Source organism: Eptatretus burgeri, chromosome 8 (assembly GCF_056783735.1).
Source record: "Eptatretus burgeri isolate ZD-2024b chromosome 8, Ebu_testis_v1, whole genome shotgun sequence".
NCBI classification, from domain to species: Eukaryota; Metazoa; Chordata; class Myxini; order Myxiniformes; family Myxinidae; genus Eptatretus; species Eptatretus burgeri.
Genome location: NC_140968.1, coordinates 60,801,769 through 60,823,993, shown reverse-complemented (window position 1 = coordinate 60,823,993; position 22,225 = coordinate 60,801,769). Strand labels below are relative to the sequence as shown.

Sequence of the window (22,225 nt, the reverse complement as noted above, 5' to 3'; positions counted from 1 at the left end):
ACGTCATAGAAAGAATATGACGTCATTGTGATGTATCAGGTTTGCGATAAATTATCTGTGCTAATGCCCGGCTTGATTCCCGCAAACAAAATTCAAACAGCTTGCCTAGTTTCGGAGATAATGGTATAGGCGACTTCCATTAGCGGCGATATTATGACGGTAACTTTTTTCTCGGAAGAATTTCCAAAATCGGAGATGGTTACTGTCTGCGTGGGCTTTCTGCATATACATGGCAAGTTTCACGAAGATCCGATGAAAACTCTGGGTTGTGAAACAAAAAATGTCAAAAAAATAGGAATGACGTCATAAAAATTGATATGACGTCATAGTGATGTATCATATGTGCGGTAATTCATCTCTGCTAATGCCGTGTTCGATTCCCGCAAACAGAATTCAAAAAGCTTGCCTCGTTTCGGAGATAATTTTTTAGGCGATTGCCATTAGCGGAGATATTTTGACGTCATAACTTTTTTTTCTCGGAGGAATTTTCAAAATCGGAGATGGTTACTGTCTGCGCGGGGTATTTCTACATATACATGCCAAGTTTCAGGAAGTTTCGATGAAAACTGTAGGCTGTGAAACAAAAAAGTCCACAAGAAGGAGATGAAGATCAACAACACGAGTAAGACTTTGAGATCCTCCACGAGGACCTAAAAAAGGATAATTCCAGTTCCACATGAGAAAAATATAGCAATATGCCAACAGTCGTTAGCCTCCACATTTGATGTTCTATTCAGAGTTATAATTGCAAAGGTAATCCACGTCCGTAAACATGAAGTATGAACGATGAAGTGTCAATCTGTATGAACAAAATGAACCAGAATGGCACTTGGTAGAGCACGTACCTCCGCCAGGCTAAACAGCACGTTCTGTATCCACTGATATGCCGGATCTGGATCTTCACCAAAATCGAATCCGCTTGTTCTTGTCACCTACCCAACTCGTGTACCTAGTTTTGTCATAACTCGTCCACAACTTTTTAAAAAATATCCTCATATAAATCGGTTTTGGCCCTATCTCCCAATGATGAAGAATCACGGATGAAGTTTTTTAAAATTCTAGTGTCTGTATCCAGATCTAGCCAAAATCGAATCAACTCGTCCTTGTTACACACCCAACCTGTTCACCAAGTTTCATATGCCTGGTGTTGGCTTAGCGGTTAGAGTGGTGGTTTGGGATCCTCGGGTCCTGAGTTCGAGCCCTGTTCGCCACTGAATTAACACCAGGGGATTGACTCAGCCTGTCATCCTTCTGAGGTTGGCAAAATGAGTAACAGTATGTTGGTAATAGGGGCATCAGTGGCGTAGCCATGCCCCTAACCAATGATGCAACCAGAAGCAAAAAAAAAAAAAAAAAGGCAGCACACCATGGGAACAAAGTTTCATCTGAATCTGTCCATAGCTTTTTGAGATACTATCTTCACAGACAAACAGACATACATAAACAAACAGGTGAACATTTAACCAACCTCCTTCCACCTTGGGTAGTGGAGGTAACAAGGGAATGAATGTAACTGCCAATGTAAAACTCAATTTGGCTGATCATGTCCTACCCCTGCCCATACAGAAAAGGAACTTGTGCGTGCGTGCGTGCGTGGTGTTGATTGTTATCTCCATGATTTGGGTTTCAGAAGGTAGGAGGGAGTCCTCCAAGGAATCGAAGTATCCACCGTTGTTTCAGAGAAGGATCGTGATGCATGACCTAAGTTGTGAAGTCGTGTTGTTCTCAGAGATGTGTTCCAAGGGCTCTTTTCAGGATGGTCACTGAGCCCCGGACAGCGTCCAACTGTAGTTTGTTTGTGGTAATGTTCCCAGGAATGGTTTGTAGGATCTTTGTGAGGTTCTTCTTTATCATTCCCATTGTTACAATTATCACTGGAACAATTTTGAAGCTCTTCAGCTTTCAGGATCTTTTCACTTCATTCTTGAGGTCTTGATATTTGGTCATTTTCTTGATTTCTGCGTTATTTAGACCAAAATCACTGGGTACTGAAACCTCAATTAGCAATGTCTTCTTTTTCTTTATATATCTGAGTACTATGTCCGGTCACAGTGCTCTGCTTTCTCGATTCACGCTGGATGGGATCATCAAGTCGTACGTGAGCATTCTGTCCTTGTTTTCAATGATTGCTTTTGGTTCATGTTTCCATGAGTTTTGTGGATCTGGGATATTTAAATGTCTGCAGATGTGCCAGTGGATTACTCAACATACTCTACCGCTCAAAACTTTTAGAACACCCCAATTTTTCAGTTTTTACTGAAATTTAAGCAGTTCAAGTCCAGTGAATAACCTGAAATGGTACAAAGCTAAGCAGAAAACTGCCAGAGGTAAAAAAAAAAGAAGTTTAGGTTTATAAAAACTGAAAAATAATGTAAATTTCAGAGTTGTTAAAAAAGGCCCTTTTCAGGGAACACGTAATGGGTTAGCAACTGCAGCTGTTCTGCAGCAATGGAAGTAAATTAAGCCTTGAAAGTTTATGCAAACAATTCCTCCAGGTGTTCCAACTTTTGTTGATTAGTTACAAACCCTCTGTCTGTATAAAAGCAGTGTTGGACCAGACTGTGTTGCTACACCCTCTGAAGCATTATTTGGACAATATTGCACTGCAGGAAGTAGTATATTGCTATTATAATGGCAAGAAAAAGACAATTAACAAAGGAAGACAGACAGACCATCATCTATATATTGCTAAAACTCTCATCTTGTGTGTATATATATATATATATATATATATATATATATATATATATATATATATATATATAGATATATATATATATATATATATATATGTTCCCGAAATACAGCCAAAACGGGACATGATAGCGCAAAAATTTTCAGGCCACCTAACTCACCATTCGCCTGTGGTTTGCAGTCTCAAGTTTTGTTCAAATTGGGCAACGAAAAAAATTATTTTAAAATCTCAAACATTTAGTATAGGCAAAGAACGATTTGTTTTTAAGCATAAAATAAACCACCATTTTGATCTAATACTTCCGTAACATGTGCTTCGTTGAAAGATGACTCCTGAGGTAAATGCCCAAATTTTCTTCAAGTTAAAGTTTGACCACTAAATAATGTTAACATTTTTGGTCTTTTATATTTTCATCAACCGCTGTCCCAACGGAAGCCAACGGGTTCAGGGGTCGTCCAGTAACCCTTAAAAGTGTAGGTCTTTCCTTTAGAGAAAATGCAAGCAAGCCAAGGTGTCAGTGAGTACAGTTTCCTCCACTATCAAAAGGCACTTGGAAAATGGAGGAAACTCTGGCAGGAAGAGGTCTGGCAGACCCAAAGCCACAACACAATCAGAAAACAAGTTCTGAGAGTCAACAGCTTGTGTGATCGGCGGCTCACAGTACAGCAGCTTCAAGCACAGCTTAACACTGGTCGAAGTAAGGAAGTCTCAGTTTCAACTGTGAAGAGAAGACTTCGAGCTGCAGGGTTGACAGGTCGAGTGGCAGTAAGAAAGCCATTGCTAAGATGGCAACATAAGAAAAAGAGGCTTGCCTGGGCCATGAAGCACTGCCAGTGGACTATGAAAACTGGACGAAGGTCTTATGGAGTGATGAATCAAAATTTGAAATCTTCGGTTCATCACGCAGGGTTTTTGTACGCCGTCGAGTCAGCGAAATGATGGTTCCTCAATGTGTGACACCAACTGTCAAACATGGAGGAGGAAGCGTGATGATCTGGGGCTCTTGCTGGATCCATTGTCGGCGACTTGCACAGAGTGACTGGTACCCTGAACCAAAAGGGCTACCACAGCATTTTGTAGCGCCATGCAATACCCTCTGGTCTACGTCTAGTTGGTCAGGGGTTCATCCTAAAGCAGGATAACGACCAAAAACATACCTCCAGGCTATGTCAGAACTACCTTACAAAAAAAAAGAACAAGACGGTAGGCTTCAAATCATGGAATGGCCAGCACAGTCTCCAGACTTAAACCCCATCGAGCTGGTTTGGGATGAACTGGACAGAAGGGTGAAAGCAAAGCAACCTACAAGTGCAACACATTTGTGGGAACCTCTGCAAAAGTGTTGGGAAGAACTTTCCGAACAATATTTCATTTCCATTGTGGAAAGAATGCCACGAGTATGTTCGGCTGTTATATCTGCAAAAGGTGGCTACTTTGATGAGTCAAAAATTTCGATTAAATTTTGTTCAACAAAACGATTCCATGATTTCTTTTTTATCTGCAATTGTTTATTTGTTTTATGCTTTAATTTCAGAGTACATTGGAACATTAAACTGCTTAAATTTCAGGAAAAACTGGAAAAATGCGGATGTTCTCAAACATTTGACCGGTAGAGTACCTTGTTGTGCCGTTGTGTGTACAACTTTTCTGACATGAGTGTTTTTTACATCCCGATAGGAGGTGACTTGTGCTTTCTGTTTCTATCTTGCAGAATCTACACTTGTCTGATTGGCTCAGTTCTGCCATTTTGAAAGCCATTCTTGTAGCGTCCCTGGTCTTGGACATTTATGATTAGTTCTCTGTCCTAATTGAACTGACCTCTTCTTAGCCATTCCAGTGATCCTTCTTTGTCTATCCCCAATCTGTCCAACTCTGTTTTTTTTTTTAAATATCTCTCTGCTCTGTTGTCTTTCTGTCACTTTATATCTGTTGATATTTCGTCTTGTTTTTTTTCTTTTGCCTTTTTTGCAATCATTGGGGCTCCGTTTGTTGCTGTTTTGATTTGGTGCATGACATCTTGCATTCACACTTGTTTTTGGAAGTTTTTTTGTAGGTGAGTGATAGATACCTTTTCTGGTTTGTTGTGTTCATGTTTGTATACAAATTGTATGCGGCCGTCTGTTGAACTTTTCACGTACTCTGCTAATCCTAGTCGTCGCTCTGTGCACTTGATTGAGTTCCATTTGGCCGCCACCACCGTCTTTCCTTGGCAGCTACATTCTCGGGATGCATTAATTTTCGTAGAACATTTTGTGGATAGTGAGGAGTTTCCTCGTTCTGATATCTCGTTTTCTGATTTCCGCTTGTAACCACTTTACTATTCCGCAGCTACATTGGAACGCTGCAACTGCTCGTTGATTTATGGCTTTGATTCTGTTCCTTGGAGAACGGTGTGTTTTCAAGATGAGCATAGTTCTATGCAGGTATTCTTTGGTAATTGTTTTGCCCATTTTTGTGACATATTTATTTGCCCTCTTCTCCTCCAAGGTATTTGTAAGATACTTCGTTGTCTAGCTCCTGTATTGTTGAATCTAGGTCGATTTTATGCCGTCTGTTTTTATTGGTCTACCTTGCACATCTGTGCACTTGGCACACTTATCGAGACGAAATTCAATTTGGATGTCATCAGAGTACCGTTTCACTCATTTCGGTTGTTCTGCCAATTTTTCGTCACTGATGCAAAGAGTTTTAAATCATCCATGTACACTAGATGTGTCACCTTTCTTGTTTCTCTGAATGTTCTTGTATCGGTTGTTAGGGTGTATCCATATCCTTGCTCATTCATGAAGTTACTTAGTGGAACCAGAGCAAGACAGAACAGGAAGGGGTGGGTGGGGGAAGGCTATCTCCTTGGAATATCCCACATCATATCTTCACTCCTGGTATTTTGATCTTTCCTTCCGAGTGATGCAAGGTTAGTGTAGTATTCCATAGATCCATGGCTTTCTCAAGAAGCTTGATTATTTGTGGATTTATCATGTATTTGCATGCACTTTTATCATCCATGAATGTGAGACACGTCAAGAGTTTTTTTTAGTAGTCTATCCAGGCTGTGGACAATTTGGTAACATCCTCTCTTGCATCCCTTCTGTTCTGCCTCGAGGCCTCCTCTGTTGTGTTCGGTGGTGGTATATTGTTTCTGTGATGATTTGTGTTAAAAAGTTTGTATGTTGTTGGTAGACAGGTTATTGGCCGGTATTTGTGAGGTAGTCTGGCTTCATCATATTTTGGGATGAGGAAGGTGTTACCTTCTGTGGGTCAATTATCCATTTTCTGATCCCCTTGGATAAGTTCATTAAATGCTTGAGCGTAGTGAACATGAAGAACATCAAATTGATTTAGCCAGAAGTTTGGGATCCCGTCTGGGTCAGGGCTTTTGATGTTTGCCATTTGTACAAGTTGTTGTCTTATGTTTTCTACATCAATTATTACTGGGGGCATTTCCTTGAGATGTTGCTTCTTCTTTTCCAGGTTTCAGATCCATTCCGCCTCCTTATTGTGTTCTTTTCGATCTTCATAAATGCCTTTCCAGAATTGTTCCAGTTCATCTTTTTCAGGAGGGGATGACACATTCTGCCTCCATTTTCCTAGTTCACGGTAGAATCTTTTTGGGTTGTTTTCAATCATCTGGCCTTGTTTTCTCCTGCCTACCCTCATCGTAGTTATTTATTTATTTTTTTCCTTGCTATCATTTCAATTTTCAGCTTGTTTTTAGCAAACACCACCTCAAGGTCTTTATCTTCAATTTCTTTTTTCTTTTTTTTTTTTTTGGATCCTCCTTTATTTTTGGTCTTTGATTTCCTCTTTGGAATTGCTGAATCTGTCTTGTCGCCTTTCTGAGCATCTCACTCCATTTGTGATTTGTTGAGGGTGCCAGTAATAACATCACGAAGGACATCTTTGACATCCACCATTGAATGCCTGTACACGGGACATTTAGTTTAATGTTCATCCGAGAATGGGACACACTGAAGAATCGCCCTGCCCGTGAAACACTGGGATGACAGGTTATAGTTCGATCAACATTGAAACCCAGGCTAAGCAGCTTAGAGACGAGTGTATGTACCTCGAAGCCAGAGGCTCTCAAACTGTGGTCTGCGATCTCCATTTAGATGGTTCGCAGAATTTTTTTAAAATGACATCGAAGAACATCCGATTACTCTCAAGAAATCATTTGGAGATTACTTTTTCTGGTAGAAACCGAACCAAACAACTGGGTCTACAGTTCTTTTTGGATTGAAATCAGTGAGCTGCCCTCTTGTTTCTCCTCTAAGACACGAGAGGGATTGTTGGACCTTTCTTGTGACGAAACATTAAGGTCAGGAATTAAAAGACATTCACTATTTGAGTCTTGTATTCAAGGAACTGGAGGGCCCCTATAACTTGCAGTCAAAGCAGTGTGTTTTCTGATGCCATTTGCTACTACATGCAATACCTGTGTGAGACAGAAGCAGAATGAATGCTAAACTTGACCAACAATACACCCAGCTTCCCAGAACTTTGCTAAAAAAAAAACCAAAGCAGGCACATCCATCGCATTAGAAAGGTAAGACTACTGAAATTAAAATATGAGTTGTGTGCTTTGATTTGCAGAACAGCAATAAACTAGAACGGGCACTCATAGAGCGCATACCTTCGCCGCCACTACTTTTTTTGTTCTTGGTATGAGTGTGGGGAACTGGTTTCATATGAATGGTCTTATGACACAAACCACATATCTATAATGTCATGACCCCCCCCCCCCGACTTTCGGAGGCTACGGACTAAACAACAACCAACTCACGTCGTTTTGGCGAGTCTTCACTCGCAAGCTCGGTGAATACACCGTTTCAACAAGAGAAGGTAATCTCGTTTGATGCTGGTTTCATGCAAATCGAATAAGAATTGACTGAGTTATGCCGAAAACCGCATATTTTTCAAGGGCGTGACCCCCCCCCCCGACATTTTACCCCAACCGGTGACATGTGTTATGACGTCATTGTGTCACAAGATTGGGCATTAAATTCTGAACATTTTGGTGCTGGGTTCATGTAAAAGCGGACAAGAATTGACCGCGTTATGACAAAAACCGCATATTTTTCAAGGTCGTGACCCCCCTGACCTTTGACCCCTAACCGGTAACAAGAGTATGGGCGTCATTGTGTCATATTGCATATCACAAGATGAGGCGTTGAATCCTGAACATTTTGGCGTTAGTTGCATGCAAATTGAATAAAAATTGACCGTGTTATCGTAAAAAGACGATTTTGACCTTTTCGTGACCTTGACCTTGACCTTTGACCCGAACGATCCCAAAATCTAATCGAATGCTTCCTGGCTAATAACCAATCATCCCACCAAATTTCATGCAATTCAGTTTAATACTTTTTGAGTTATACGAATCACAAGATTACAAATAAATAAATAAATAAATAAATAAATAAATACACGCTGACCAAAACATGATAAAAAACAAAAGAGTTCATTAAGTGGTCCACCAAGACCCTCAGCAATTTTCAAGTGGGCTGGAAAAAAAAGTTTGAGAACCACTGCTCTATGCCATCCTGACAGTCCAAAATGTGGTCAAACGATGAACAATGGAGTGTCATCATGTTTAGGATGCGCACGAAATACAGCCTGAAATCAGCCGTACTTCTGTCACATAAGCCGACAAGGCAGAATTCCAAACACATTTGAAGAATATATTAGATTAAAATATATCTGGTACTAACCGGTATATTTAGTAAAGTGGATCTTCTCTCCTGACTGGCTCACTGGTCTGCTGTATGTCTTCAGTACTTTCAAAGTTGAAATTTGGCATTCTTATGTAACTCGAAGCCACAATGTCAGAAAAAAAAAATCACAAAACTGCCTGTCTGTAAATGTATTGTTGTGGTTTTGGAAGACCCCAGGAGTTACATACAACACATAAAGAATGAAGTTACATCTAACACAACACAACACATCATCCAACACTGTGAGACTTGTAAAGACAGAGAGAACAAGAAATGCAGCCAAATACAGGCAAATACTTGAGTAGAACCTGCTTCAGAGTGTAAAAAAACCTTAGACTGTGGTGAAGGTTTACGTTTCAGCAGGACAATGACCCCAAGCAGACAGCCAACACAACGCTGGAATGGCTTTAGAACAAGAACGTGAAAGTCCTTGAGTGGCCCAGCCAAAGCCGACACTTGAATCCCATTGAGAATCTGTGGAAATACTTGAAGAATGCTGTTTACCGACGCTCCCCATCCAACTTGACAGAGCTTGAGCAAATCTACAAGGAAGAATGGAAGAAAATCCCCAAATCCAGATGGGCAAAGCTGATACAGACTTCTTCTTCTTCTTCTTCCTCTTTCGGCTTGCTCCCGTTAGGGGTCGCCACAGCGGATCAACCGTCTCCATTTCGCTCTATCCTCCACATCTTCCATTGACACTCCAACCACCCGCATGTCCGCCCTCACTGCATCCATGAACCTCTTCTTTGGCCTTCCTCTTCTCCTCCTGCCTGGCGGCTCCATCTTCAACATCCTTCTCCCGATATACTCCCTTTCCCTCCTGTGCACATGTCCAAACCATCTCAATCTCGCCTCTCTCACTTTGTCTCCAAACCGTCCTACCTGCGCTGTCCCTCTAATATACTCATTACTTATCCTGTACATCCGCGTCACTCCCAACGAGAATCGCAGCATCTTTAACTCTACCACCTCCAGCTCCGCTTCCTGTCTTTTTGTTAGCGCCACCGCCTCCAAACCATACAACATAGCTGGTCTCACTACCATCTTATATACTTTCCCCTTCACTCTTGCAGCTACCCTTCTGTCACAAATCACTCCTGCAACTCTTCTCCACCCACTCCATCCTGCCTGCACTCTCTTTTTCACTTCTCTGCCACACTCTCAGTTACTTTGGACAGTTGATCCCAAGTATTTAAACCCATCCACCTTCCCCACCTCAACTCCTTGCAACCGCACCATACCACCACCCTCCCTCTCATTTACGCACATGTACTCCGTCTTACTCCAACTGACTATCATTTCCCTTCTCTCCAGTGCGTACCTCCACCGCTCGAGGCTCGCCTCAGCCTGCTCCCCACTCTCCCTACAGATCATGATGTCATCCGCGAACATCATAGTCCATGGAGACTCCAGTCTGATCTCGTCCGTCAACCTGTCCATCACCATTGCAAACAGGAAAGGGCTCAGAGTCGATCCTTGGTGCAATCCCACTTTAACCTTAAACCGGTCCGTCATTCCTACCGCACACCTCACCGCTGTCACACTGTCCTCATACATATCCTGCACGATCCTCACATACTTCTCCACCACTCCCGACTTCCTCATACAATACCACAACTCCTCTCTTGGCACCCTATCATAAGCTTTCTCTAAATCCACAAACACACAATGTAACTCTTTCTGGCCTTCCCTATACTTCTCCATCAACATTCTCAAAGCAAACATCGCATCAGTGGTGCTCTTTCCTGGCATAAACCCATATTGCTGCTCACAGATCGTTACCTCTCCTCTCAACCGAGCTTCCACGACTCTTTCCCACAATTTCATGGTGTGGCTTAACAACTTTATCCCTCTGTAATTTCCACAGCTCTGCACATCACCCTTATTCTTGAAAATCGGAACCAATACACTTAATCTCCACTCCTCCGGCATCCTCTCACTTTCCAAAACTTTATTAAACAATCTGGTTAACAACCCCACTGCCATCTCTCCTAAGCACTTCCATGCCTCCACTGGTATACCATCTGGGCCAACCACATTTCCACTTTTCATCTTCTTCATAGCAGTCCGCACTTCATCCTTACTGATCCACCCCACTTCCTGATTCACTATCTCCACCTCTTCCAACCTTCTCTCTCATTTTCTTCATTCATCAGCTCCTCAAAGTAGTCCATCCACCTTCTCAACACACTCTCCTCACTCATCAGCACATTCCCATTTGCGTCCTTTATCACCCGAACCTGCAGCACATCCTTCCCAGCTCGGTCCCTCTGTCTTGCCAATCGGTATAAATCCTTTTCCCCTTCTTTTGTATCCAACTTCTCATACAGCTCATCATATGCCTTTTCCTTGGCCTTTGCCACCTCTCTTTTTGCCTTTCGTCACCACTCCTTGTACTCCTGACTACTTTCTTCATCTCTCTGACTATCCCACTTCTTTTTCGCTAACCCCTTCTTCCTTATACTTTCCTGTACTTCCTCATTCCACCACCAAGTCTCCTTATCTTCCTTCCTCTGTCCAGATGTCACACCAAGTACCTTCCTAGCTATCTCCCTCACAACTTCTACTGTCGTTGCCCAATCATCCCACCCATCTTCACCACCATCCAACGCCTGTCTCACCTCCTCCCTAAATTTCACGCAACAGTCTTCCTCCTTCAGCTTCCATCATCTGGTCCTTGGTTCAGCCCTCACTCTCTTCCTCAACCTCACCTCTAAAGTCATCCTACAGACCACCAATCGATGCTGTCGAGCTACACTCTCCCCTGCCACCACCTTACAGTCACTAATCTCTTTCAGGTTGCATCTCCTGCTTAAGATGTAATCCATCTGTGTACACTTTCCTCCACTCTTGTATGTCACCCTGTGTTCCTCCTTCTTCTTGAAATACGTATTTACCACTGCCATTTCCATTCTTTTTGCAAACTCTACCACCATTTGCCCTTCCACATTTCTCTTGTTGAGACCGTACCTCCCCATCACCTCCTCATCCTCTTTATTCCCTTCCCCAACATGTCCATTGAAATCTGCTCCAATCACCACTCTTTCATCCTTGGATACACTCTCCACCACTTCATCTAACTCACTCCAGAAATCTTCTTTATACTCCATCTCACACCCCATATGTGGGGCATATGCACTGATGACATTCATCATCACCCCTTCAATTTCCAACTTCACACTCATCACCCGGTCAGACACTCTCCTCACCTCCAATACCCTCTTGACATAATCTTCCTTCAGGATTACCCCGACACCATTTCTCCTCCCATCCACACCATGGTAGAACAGTTTGAAACCGCCTCCAATGCTCCTAGCCTTACTCCCCATCCACTTGCTCTCTTGTACACACAGTATGTCCACCTTTCTTCTCTCCATCATATCAGCCAACTCTCGCCCTTTGCCAGTCATCGTGCCAACATTCAGACTTCCAACTCTCACCTGTACACTTCTACCCTTCCCCCTCTCCCACTGCCTCCGGACTCGCCTTCCCCGTCTCCTACTCCTCCTTCGCCCAGCAGTAGCACAATTTCCACTGGTACCCTGCTGACCACCGGTACCGGTGGCGGTCGTTGGTAAACCCGGGCCTCGACCGATCCGATATGGAAATTCGTTTTGTTGTCTGCATAATGATTTGGCATAGGTTTTTACGCCGGATGCCCTTCCTGACGCAACCCTGGTCGCCTCTTACGACACACAGGGATATGGTACACCTATTCTAACCGGGGCATACACCGGGCCCAGTACAACTGGTGCTCATTTCGCCGACCTCGGAAGGATGGCAGGCTGAGTCAACCCCCTGGTGTTTTCGACTTGGTATATATATATACATATATATACATATACATATATATATATATACATATACATATACATATACATATATACATATATATATATATATATATACATATATATATATATATATATATATACATACATGTATATATATATATATATATATATATATATATATATATATATATATACACATACATGTATATATATATATATATATATATATATATATATATATATATATATATATATATATACATATCCATATATATATATATATATACATATCCATATATATACATATCCATATATATATATATATATATATATATATATATATATATATATATATATATATATATATATACATATATTAATTCAGTGTCCCAACGGGGCTTGAACTCAGGACCTTTTGGGTCCTAAGCCACTGCCCTTACCACTGCGCCAACACCAGGCCAACAACACCGCCAACACCAAAGCTGATACAGACATACCCAAGAAAACTCGAAGCTGTAATCGCTGCCAAAGGCGCTTCTACAAAGTATTGACTCGGGGGGAGGGGGGGGGTTGAATAGTTATTGATGCAAAACATTTCATCTTTCCATTTTCAATTGTTTTGTAAAAATTTCTAAAAACATGTTTTCATTTTGTCATTACGGGGTATTTTGTGTAGATCGGTGACACAAAAATTAAATATATTCCATTTTTAATTCAGGCTGCAACACAACAAAATGTGACAGAAGTCTAGGGGTTGTGAAGACAGTGCTTTATGAAGACACTGTATGTTCACATAGCACTGCTCGTCTGCATCTGATGTTCAAAATTAAATGTGCTCATCTTCAGATTCTGAATCACTTTCATCTGACATCATTTAACCCAGTATATTGTCAAGTCATCTGGCATTGACAAAAAGCAGTAGAAGATAATGACCCACACTTGCAGGAGCACCTTAAAGTCAAACAGTCAGTTCAACAACCACCTGATACCAATTCTCCATAAACGTCTGGAACTGGTTGGAGGCTCATCAGTTTTGGCACAAGTTGTCCGTCAATAAGATGCCATTCAAATGTTTCTGGATAAAGAAACTCTGGATTGGATTTTTCCAGCACAATCACATACTAAAGCTCAGTGGTACATTTCCTGTAGGGTGTGAAGCATCAGGGCATTACTAGTTGGTGCCAACTTACCAGGATAGTCTTTCTCGTGGAATAGTTGAGCCTGAAGAGAGTCAACTGATTGATCATCAGCTGACTGAGTACAATTTAATCAAACTGATCCACCAATTACAAGTTGTCTGGTGAGTTTATTCCACGAGCATTCCCATACATTGGTTGTGCTAAAAGATGAGGGTTTTTCAGCAGGATTGGCTGTATTGATTTCTTGCCAAGGCCGTGAAACTGACAAGTTCTGTCACAGCCAGTAAGTGCGTGATGCAATGGCAAAGCTGTTCTCATTTCATCATAAAGATTCTGCTGATTGAGATGAACTGGCACAAACCTTGACTTTTTAACGGTTCCATAGTTCATCCACACACATTGTCCAAGAACATGATGGACCACTACATCTGTGTCTTGGCTACAAATTACTGTCCTCCCATAATTGCGACGCTTAGCATCATACACATGGAGTATCATCCTTGTATCAGCTTCTTCCTGAACTGAATACATTCAGCTAACATCCTTTTCTGTTGATGATATAACCTGTTCATAACATTCTGGACCTCCTATAAGATTGAGATTCAGATTCTGTTCTTAACCAGCTGGAAAGGTGTTGGCCTTTTCCATAAGGTCCTTTGCAAGAAATCTCACCACATTGATTTTCTTTTCTTCCGTGGCAAGGAATTAAGGACTTCCAAGAAGATTGGAGCTGCATGTTGCAATTATCCACAATCATGTGTATTTTTAGGGTTTCCCACCTCGTTTCTGTCTTGTTGGCGCTTTGACTGAGTTAGTCTTGCATGTGTCAAATACTATGTCCACGCATGTGCATTCTCTGGTGACATGGAAGAAGATGCTCTCTGCAAAATGGTCTGCATAATCCTCAAATGTTCATGCTGATTTTTGGCTTCTGCATGGTTTGTTCAATCCCCATGACATCCACAACAGTACATGTTGTTTCATCTTTAGGAGGAAGTTAAGCAGTGGCGTATTCATCTCCAAGAATGTGGCCAATGCTGGCCTTATTGCATGGATGAAGCAGATGTTCGACTCGACTACGAGCAAGCATCTGTTTGTACAATATAAAAAATTCATGTAATCATGTACATACATGCTTTTAGGAGTTAGACAGATGACCTGCATGTACGACATGGAATAAACATTTAACAGATGACCGATTATATTGTGTCTACAATTACCTGATTGATGAGCCCATAATAAGAGAGGATTTGATAATTACATTTAAGTGCAAATATTCTCCAAGCATTCTGACATTTTATATGTATATTTATTTTGATATATATGTAAACAAGAGGGCACCCAGTCAGGTAGCGGTCTGGGTGGTGGCTGAGATCCTATGGTCCTGAGTTTGAGTCCCGTTTTCCACTGAATTAACACCAGGGGGTTGACTCGGCCTATCATCCTTCCAAGGTCGACAAAATGAGTACCGGTGTACTGGTATAGGGGCACAGCATCATTGGCATAGTCAAACCCCCAAAAAATGATAGCTACCTTAGAGCCAAGCTGCCATATGCAAAAAGAAGAAAAAGACTAATCATAAAGACAATAACATGATGCTCCTGGCCACTCCCTTAGGGAGTGGGTGCTTCTCCTCAATATAATGTAGATGACTTATCGTGGTAATATTCAGAAGTGGAAGTCTTGAGATCTATGTACTTAGTTGCCCTTCTCATATGGATTTGCACGATGTGTTATGAGTTTAATCCATCATTAAATTGTGTTTCAAACAATATGCATTACAAATATGAGTGGTTACCATCTTAATTTTATTATAAAACAACTTGAGATTAACATAAGTTTTGGTAATGGCTAAACTTTGCAAGAGGAATCAATGGGATTTCCAATCGCACCACACAAGTGAGCAAAATTCATAAAATGATGCAATTTCAGAGAGGAAAATGTTCATGGGACTAATGAATCAAATAATTTTCGTAAATTAATGTCACCGTACGTAGAGTTAAAATTTATGTCATATTGAGTCCGAGCACACACCCAGGAGGGGACAACTCTGCTAAACATGATTGTGGAAGTCCAGAGAAAGTATTTATCATAGTTGTTGCTGTACATAAAGCAGATGCAACCGGCTCAAAATTTAGGGCCTGATCTCACAATGGCCGCCACACCTATGTGTACTTGAACCCAACAAACTAAAGCCGATAGTTAGCAATAATATAGAAGGTTGGTCACTATGTCTATGACGTCACTGTCAGTAAATAAAGAGCTCATACTGCACACTCATTCTTAACTTAATTGCTTTATAAACACAATCGACGTGTGTGGGTTATTATCTCAGTATGCGGGTTTCAGAAGGTGGAATGGAGTCAGCCCAGGTCTCGAAGTATCCACCCCCATTTCGGTGAGGGGTCATGATTCATGGACCAAGACATGAAGACTTCTTGTTCTCAAAGTTTTGTTCTGAGGGCTCTTTTCAGTATGGTCACTAAGCCCTGGACAGCCTCCACATGTCGTTTGTTTGTAATAGCAGCACAGCTAAATAGCTTTCGGAGAAAGCTAATGATTTAACTAATGTATCTGATAGTCATTCTTCTTCTTCTTCTTGTTTCAGCTGCTCGCGTTAGGGGTCGCCACAGCAGACCATCCGTATGATCCGCATAGTGATTTGGCACATGTTTTACGCCGGATGCCCTTCCTGACACAACTCTGGTCGCCTCTTACGACACAGGGATATGGTACACCTATTTTAACCGGGGTATACACCGGCCCAGTACACTGGTACTCACTTTGCCGACCTCTGAAGGATGACAGGCTGAGTCAACCCCCTGGTGTATTAATTCAGTGGCCCAACGGGGCTTGAACTCAGGACCTTTTGGATCCCAAGCCGCTGCCCTAACCACTGCGCCAACACACCAGGCTCTGATCTGATAGTCATTCTTCTGTCTCATAAAATCAAGTGAATAAGACAAATTTTAAGTTTCACAGAATCAAACTTTTCACTTTGTTAAGTGTCTGACCAAGACACTTAACTCCAACCCACAAATAATTACGACAAGAAACAATAACTTTTTTTGGTTTTGTATTTTTATTTCCAAGTTGAAGATTCATGGAAGAGCATGGTGACCAATGGTAAAACGCAACATACTGACAGTGCAGCAATGGGGTCACAGCTGGACAGGAGAAGGGGAATGAACGAACAGGAAAAGAGGAGAGAAAAGAGGGGTGGGGGTGGGGGAATAAACACAGTAACCCACAAGCCAAAGGGTTAGGTAAGGTTAATTGGGATGAAAAGATCATGGACAGGGATGAGGGGTTGACATGACATAGTGGTGCACCTCCTTATTGAAGCCCTCATGGGAAGAGTGTGTGAGTGAACTGTCTCCAAAAGGCAAAAAGAGTGGAGGTGTGCGGTAAGCCTGGATTTGGGGAGTTCAACCACGGAGGAGTTGCTGGAAGAACATGTGCATCCAAGAGTAGCTCGGGAGAGTCGCAGGTCCTAGAAAGAAGATGGAGCCAGATGGGAAGAGAGATCATATATTACAGAAAAAGAGCTCAGAAAGAAAAAAGCTACTGAGCTGCCTTGAGCCCAGAGAGAGCAGATGGAGCTAGATGAGAAGAGAGACGATATACGGGAGGGCCTTGCCATTCACAGGTTTCCCCTTCACAGATTCTTTCTATCATGATGTTTTATTGAGGAAAGGTTTGCGGATTGCAGTCAATGCGCTCAAATAATAAACCCTCCAACATCATCATTACCATTATCGTCACCAACATCAACATCACCATCGCATTATTTGATCAATTTTATCATCATTATTATTACTAGTGCGGGCCCGTAGGTGCGGACCAGTATGTGCAGCTTCGTGCCTGCAGTATCAGGTCCCCAGCATCAATTGTGACGTCATATCAAACGAAGAAGAAGAATTGAAGCCCCTCTCTCCCCTCCTCTCTCCCTCCCCTCTCTTGCCCCCCTCTCACCCCTCTCTCTCCCCCACCTCTCACCCTTCTCTCTCCCCCTCCTCTGTCCCCCCTCCTCTGTCCCCCCTCCTCTCTCTCTCCCCCTCTCACCCTCTCTCCCGCCCTTCTCTCTCCCCCTCCTCTCTCCCTTCTCTCTCCCCCTCCTCTCGCCCTTCGCTCCCCCTCCTCTCTCCCTCCCCTCTCTTTCCCCCTCTCACCCCCCTCTCCCGCCCACTCTCTCCCCCTCCTCTCTCCCCCCTCCTCTCTCGTCCCTCTCTCTGTAAATATATTCACAAATGTCTACCAATCACAACGATTAATTCCAACCTTGGGGAAAAAAAACAGCTTTCAAACCCTTGGGAAACAGCTGTTTCCCTTGGGAAAATTCAAACCTTGGGATGAATTAATAATTTGCATAATAATCAAGCCTTGGGATTAAATAATTAAATAAATTAATAATTAAATAATATTCAAACCTTGGGATTAATTAATTAATTCAGACCTTGGGATAAAACAGCTTTCAAACCTTGGGAAACACTTGGGAAACAGCTGAAATGGATGAGGAAGAACGATATCAAACTTTGAAAAGGCACATAATCATATCAGGTCCCCAGTGTCGATTGTGACGTCATACCAAACGAAGAAGAAGAATTGTGACGTCAATCGTGCAAAAAATATTAAATTAATAAATAATTTTAAAAACATTAATTGTGTCGTCATTCGTGACGTCAAAGCACCGTGTCCTGTCATTGGTTGACAGATAAATGGCCGTAACTTGGGAACCGCTTGTCCGATTGATGTCAAACCTTGAAAAGGCACATCCGCGGGGCCCCGGCAATATTCCTGGCAAGTTTCAATCCGATCGGACCGGTGGTCGTCCGGTTATTAATAATTTGGGAAAAAATGACATGATAAGGTGAGAAGGTGGAACGACACCTTCAGCTGCCATATACACCTTTTCAACACTGAAAAAGCAATAAAATGGCCGTAACTTGGGAACCGCTCGTCCGATCGATATCAAACCTCGAAAAGGCACATCCGGGGGTCCCCGGCAATATTCCTGGCAAGTTTCAATGAGATCGGACCGGCGGTCGTCGAGAAACGGCGGTCGCAGACAAACAGACAGACACACAGAGATTGCTGGAATTATAGATAGATAAAAGGTAAGCTTCATGATCTTAACTGGACAAACAATCGTTAAGCACATCGTCTTGCCTCGTGTGTTCATTCTGAACAAAAATACCATCGTTAACTGAACATGCTACTATTATGCCGTGCTGCCATTATGGCTCATGTACCCATATCATCCATGTACCCAATTATGTCACATAGTTTATTGGCAGGGGTTACCCCAGTTGTTCACCCCAGAAAAAGTATTGGCTGATGGTGAAGCCTTGAAGTACAAGAGAATGAATATCTTCGCGTTGACCAAGAAAATGGTGTTGTGTTAATTTGACACTCCTACTGGAACATTATAGTCCATGAGCTACATGGCCAAATTCTGGAAATTGCTACCAAGAGAGGGCACCAGATTTTTGTTATTTTTCTGTTACCTAAATGTATCTGTAATTCAAAACAGTATGATGGACATTTCTGGAGAGTTGCTTAGTTTCTGTACAGCGAAATGTGGGAGAGAGGGGGTAGAAAACCAGAAAAAAAGACTGAGGAACATGTTTAAAAGTACAAACTTTATCAAACCATTTAAAATTGTTTCTGAGACTCATTGTTCATCATTATAAAATGTACAGTTATGAAAACATGTTAGAGCTCAAACTAATATACATTCTGAAGTTTTCTCAGAGATTTGAACCATACTTAACTGATTATTCTTTTTGACCCAAAGCCTTGACGCAAACAGCACAACAGGTTTCATACTTGCTGTTTTCATCCACAACATTTCCTCACATACTTCATGCACATGACTTATTTATATTCAGGACACAAATATGATAATTACAGAGATAAATCTTTCCTATAGTTGCCTTCAGTAAACCAAAGATCACTATAGCAAGAATAACATTAAATTGACATGGTGACAAACAATATGATATCTTTCAAGTACATTTTGTTGGAAAGTCATTGTGATACATATACTTCTCTTCCCATACATAGTAGTTCAAAGTAATACATGATCAAAATAAAACATATACTTCCAGTATAAATCCATGGATCACACAATACTAAACATCAAATACATATACAGTTCACATCTGTTCGTTCATTCATCATCACTCTCTGAACTGTCAGAATCCGTGAAGTCATAATTTTCCTCATGATCCTTCATGTTGTCACATGTTTGTAGGCTGCAGGCATCTGTGCACTTAAATCCATTCAGCATGCACTGACAAGATGGCAACTGGCAGCTTTCTCTTGCACTTGCAAGACAGGAACTCCAGGACAACATCGGGGGCTATGGGACCAGTCATCCAGTTGACTGTGAGCTGTCCCACTTCATCCAAGGTCCACCCATTACTGTCAATCCTTTCGCACTGTGATGTTATCTCATGTCATGATGTTGAACCCAGTCCACGAGCTCACCAATTGCTCAGCTGTATCAGTCATCCTTGCTAATGACCACATGATGTTTTTCTCTAGTGCGCTTTTCATTTCGGGATCATGATTAATTGCAACAGGCCTAGTTGATGGTGGACCTTCTCTTATCCCTGCATTATATTCAGGCACATCAAGTGGTACTGGAGTTACACTACAGGTTTTCTTTGAGATTACAGGAACTTCCTTCTGGGGGCACTGTGGCAGTGGAAACCTGTGGTTGGACAATGATGCCGTTCACTCTGTGGGATGTTCCTCCACCACTAAGTGTTTCTTCTAATCGATCAATGTTGTCATAAGCCAAAATGGTAGGAACACAGGGGTGACTGCTGGATGGCAAGATCACTCCCTTGTCAGCTTCCTGTGCCTGTTTCTGGAGACAGAGGACAGTATCTAGTTTTTCCAACTTCGAATAGGACACACTGTGTCCCAATCGGTTCAAAACTCTGATCAATTCCACGTTTCCAGTCAGCGATTTGACTCCCCATGGCAGCAAGATGTGCTTGGCAGGAATTGTCGCCCCATTCACTTACAGCATACACACAATCTTGACCAAGGGATTGTATCACCTTCTGGAGTCATGGCGTTCCTTCTGCTGAGTCACCAATGAGGATAGTTCTGAGAAACAACAGTAATGTTTCTGGAAGCTTTAAATATTCTGCATTCAGTTTATCAGGTTTTGGAGGCCATGGCATCTTTGGTATGGATTAAATTTGGTCTCTGATGTATACTGCAGATTGGTTGATGACATGTCTTATGTCATTTGTAGACTTTAGTTCCTGGACCTTATCCTTGAGCATAACATTATCTGTAAGGGCTTGTGCAAGTGAGAGATTATCAGGATATACAAGAACCCTACCATTTGTCTCAGTGATGAAGTGGAGAGACTGACAAAATTCTGCCTCCAACTTACGGCGGATGTGATTTTTGGTCCGTTTCTTCACATCTTGGAAGCCATATGTTCTCATGAATTCTACAAGTTTGTCAGTTCGATGAGTCAGGCGAATAGCCTGAGGATTCGTGAAAATAGTGTCCCTTATGTGCTTGAACATCATGCATGATTCTTGTTCTGCTTCTTGGTAGGCCACATCTTTGTTTGCCATAGTTGCAGTCACAGTTTTGGGTTTCTCATCCCTCGCGTAATTTCTGTAACAGGTCTTATGATAGTGGGCCTCTGCTGCCACGAGTTCTCGTGATGTTATGGCCAGAATTTCGTTGTCAAATTGCCTAATGGCTGCTTGTCGAACCTTGTCATCAGAACGGAGCTCTAAAGACTGCATGAGTGGTTCACGGGTTTTGGATCCTGTGATGTATTTGGTTTTCTTGTTACAGAAAATACAAATTTTATCCACAACACAAGATGAATTAAGGCCATCACGCAATGATTTCCAGGGATCTGTGTCAGCAGAAGAGTCTTCTTTGGATGAAATGCCGGTAAGCATTTTCTTGTGAGTGAATGAAGAATGACAGTTTCTATGATACCATAGTTTTGAGTCATAATCATATTCACAGAGATTAAGGATGGCATCAAAGTTTTGTATCCTGGCAGCATTCTGAAGCGCTTCTATGGACTGTGGATCCTTTAGGTTGGTGAGCTCACTGCACAAATTATACAGGTCCTCTCCTCAACATGAGGCCTTTTGGGTGGCTTCTGAGGTGCATCCATTATTTTTTCACCTGCAATGATACAGAATAGAGCAATTATTTATCATTTGGAGATATAACAATAAATGCATATATTTTTCATCTTTGTTAAGTGTCACTTGGCAGAGCTGTGTGGCTTCGGAGTCAATTTCTAAGGTTAATTGGAAGAAGATATTAATTACCTTAAATAATCATACACACGCTTTCAAAGCTATATTTATCAAATTGAACTTAATGCATTAGAAAGGAAAAGGTTAATCAAACCCATCATCGTCAAACATGAGAAGAGTTGTGAATCTCAGCTCCCTGGATCTCATCTTGTCACTCTCTGAGGGATTCATGTTGGTGAACACGAGATGAATAATGTTATTCGGATTAATGCTTATAATTTAAATATCACCTAAATAACAACCTTTACTGGGATGATTTTCATAATGCCAAGAATTGTTCCTGAAGCTTTTTCATAATCATATCTAAAGTGGACCTCAATGCCTATCCAATACCTTCAGGGCCCAACTTAGGCTCTAAATGATCAAATTGTGAGAAAAAATGTTTTGTCAACCAAACATACCTTGTTCACATGCACACAATAGTAAACAACTCATAAAACAATTGTTTTTTGTCTTTTATTGAAAACATATTTCATGGAATGTGCAATTTTTGAGGCTCAATTTGACACCCGCTTCGCCATAAAATCATGATATCTTCAAAGTCCCATACAAAACTTGAGCT

At 41.7% G+C, this 22,225-nt stretch overlaps 1 pseudogene; it reads right to left on the bottom strand.

Annotated features, from left to right (window-relative positions):
• Positions 1 to 17,577: 17,577 nt before the first annotated feature.
• LOC147021848 (uncharacterized) lies at positions 17,578 to 21,995 on the bottom strand (annotated as a pseudogene).
• Positions 21,996 to 22,225: the final 230 nt, after the last annotated feature.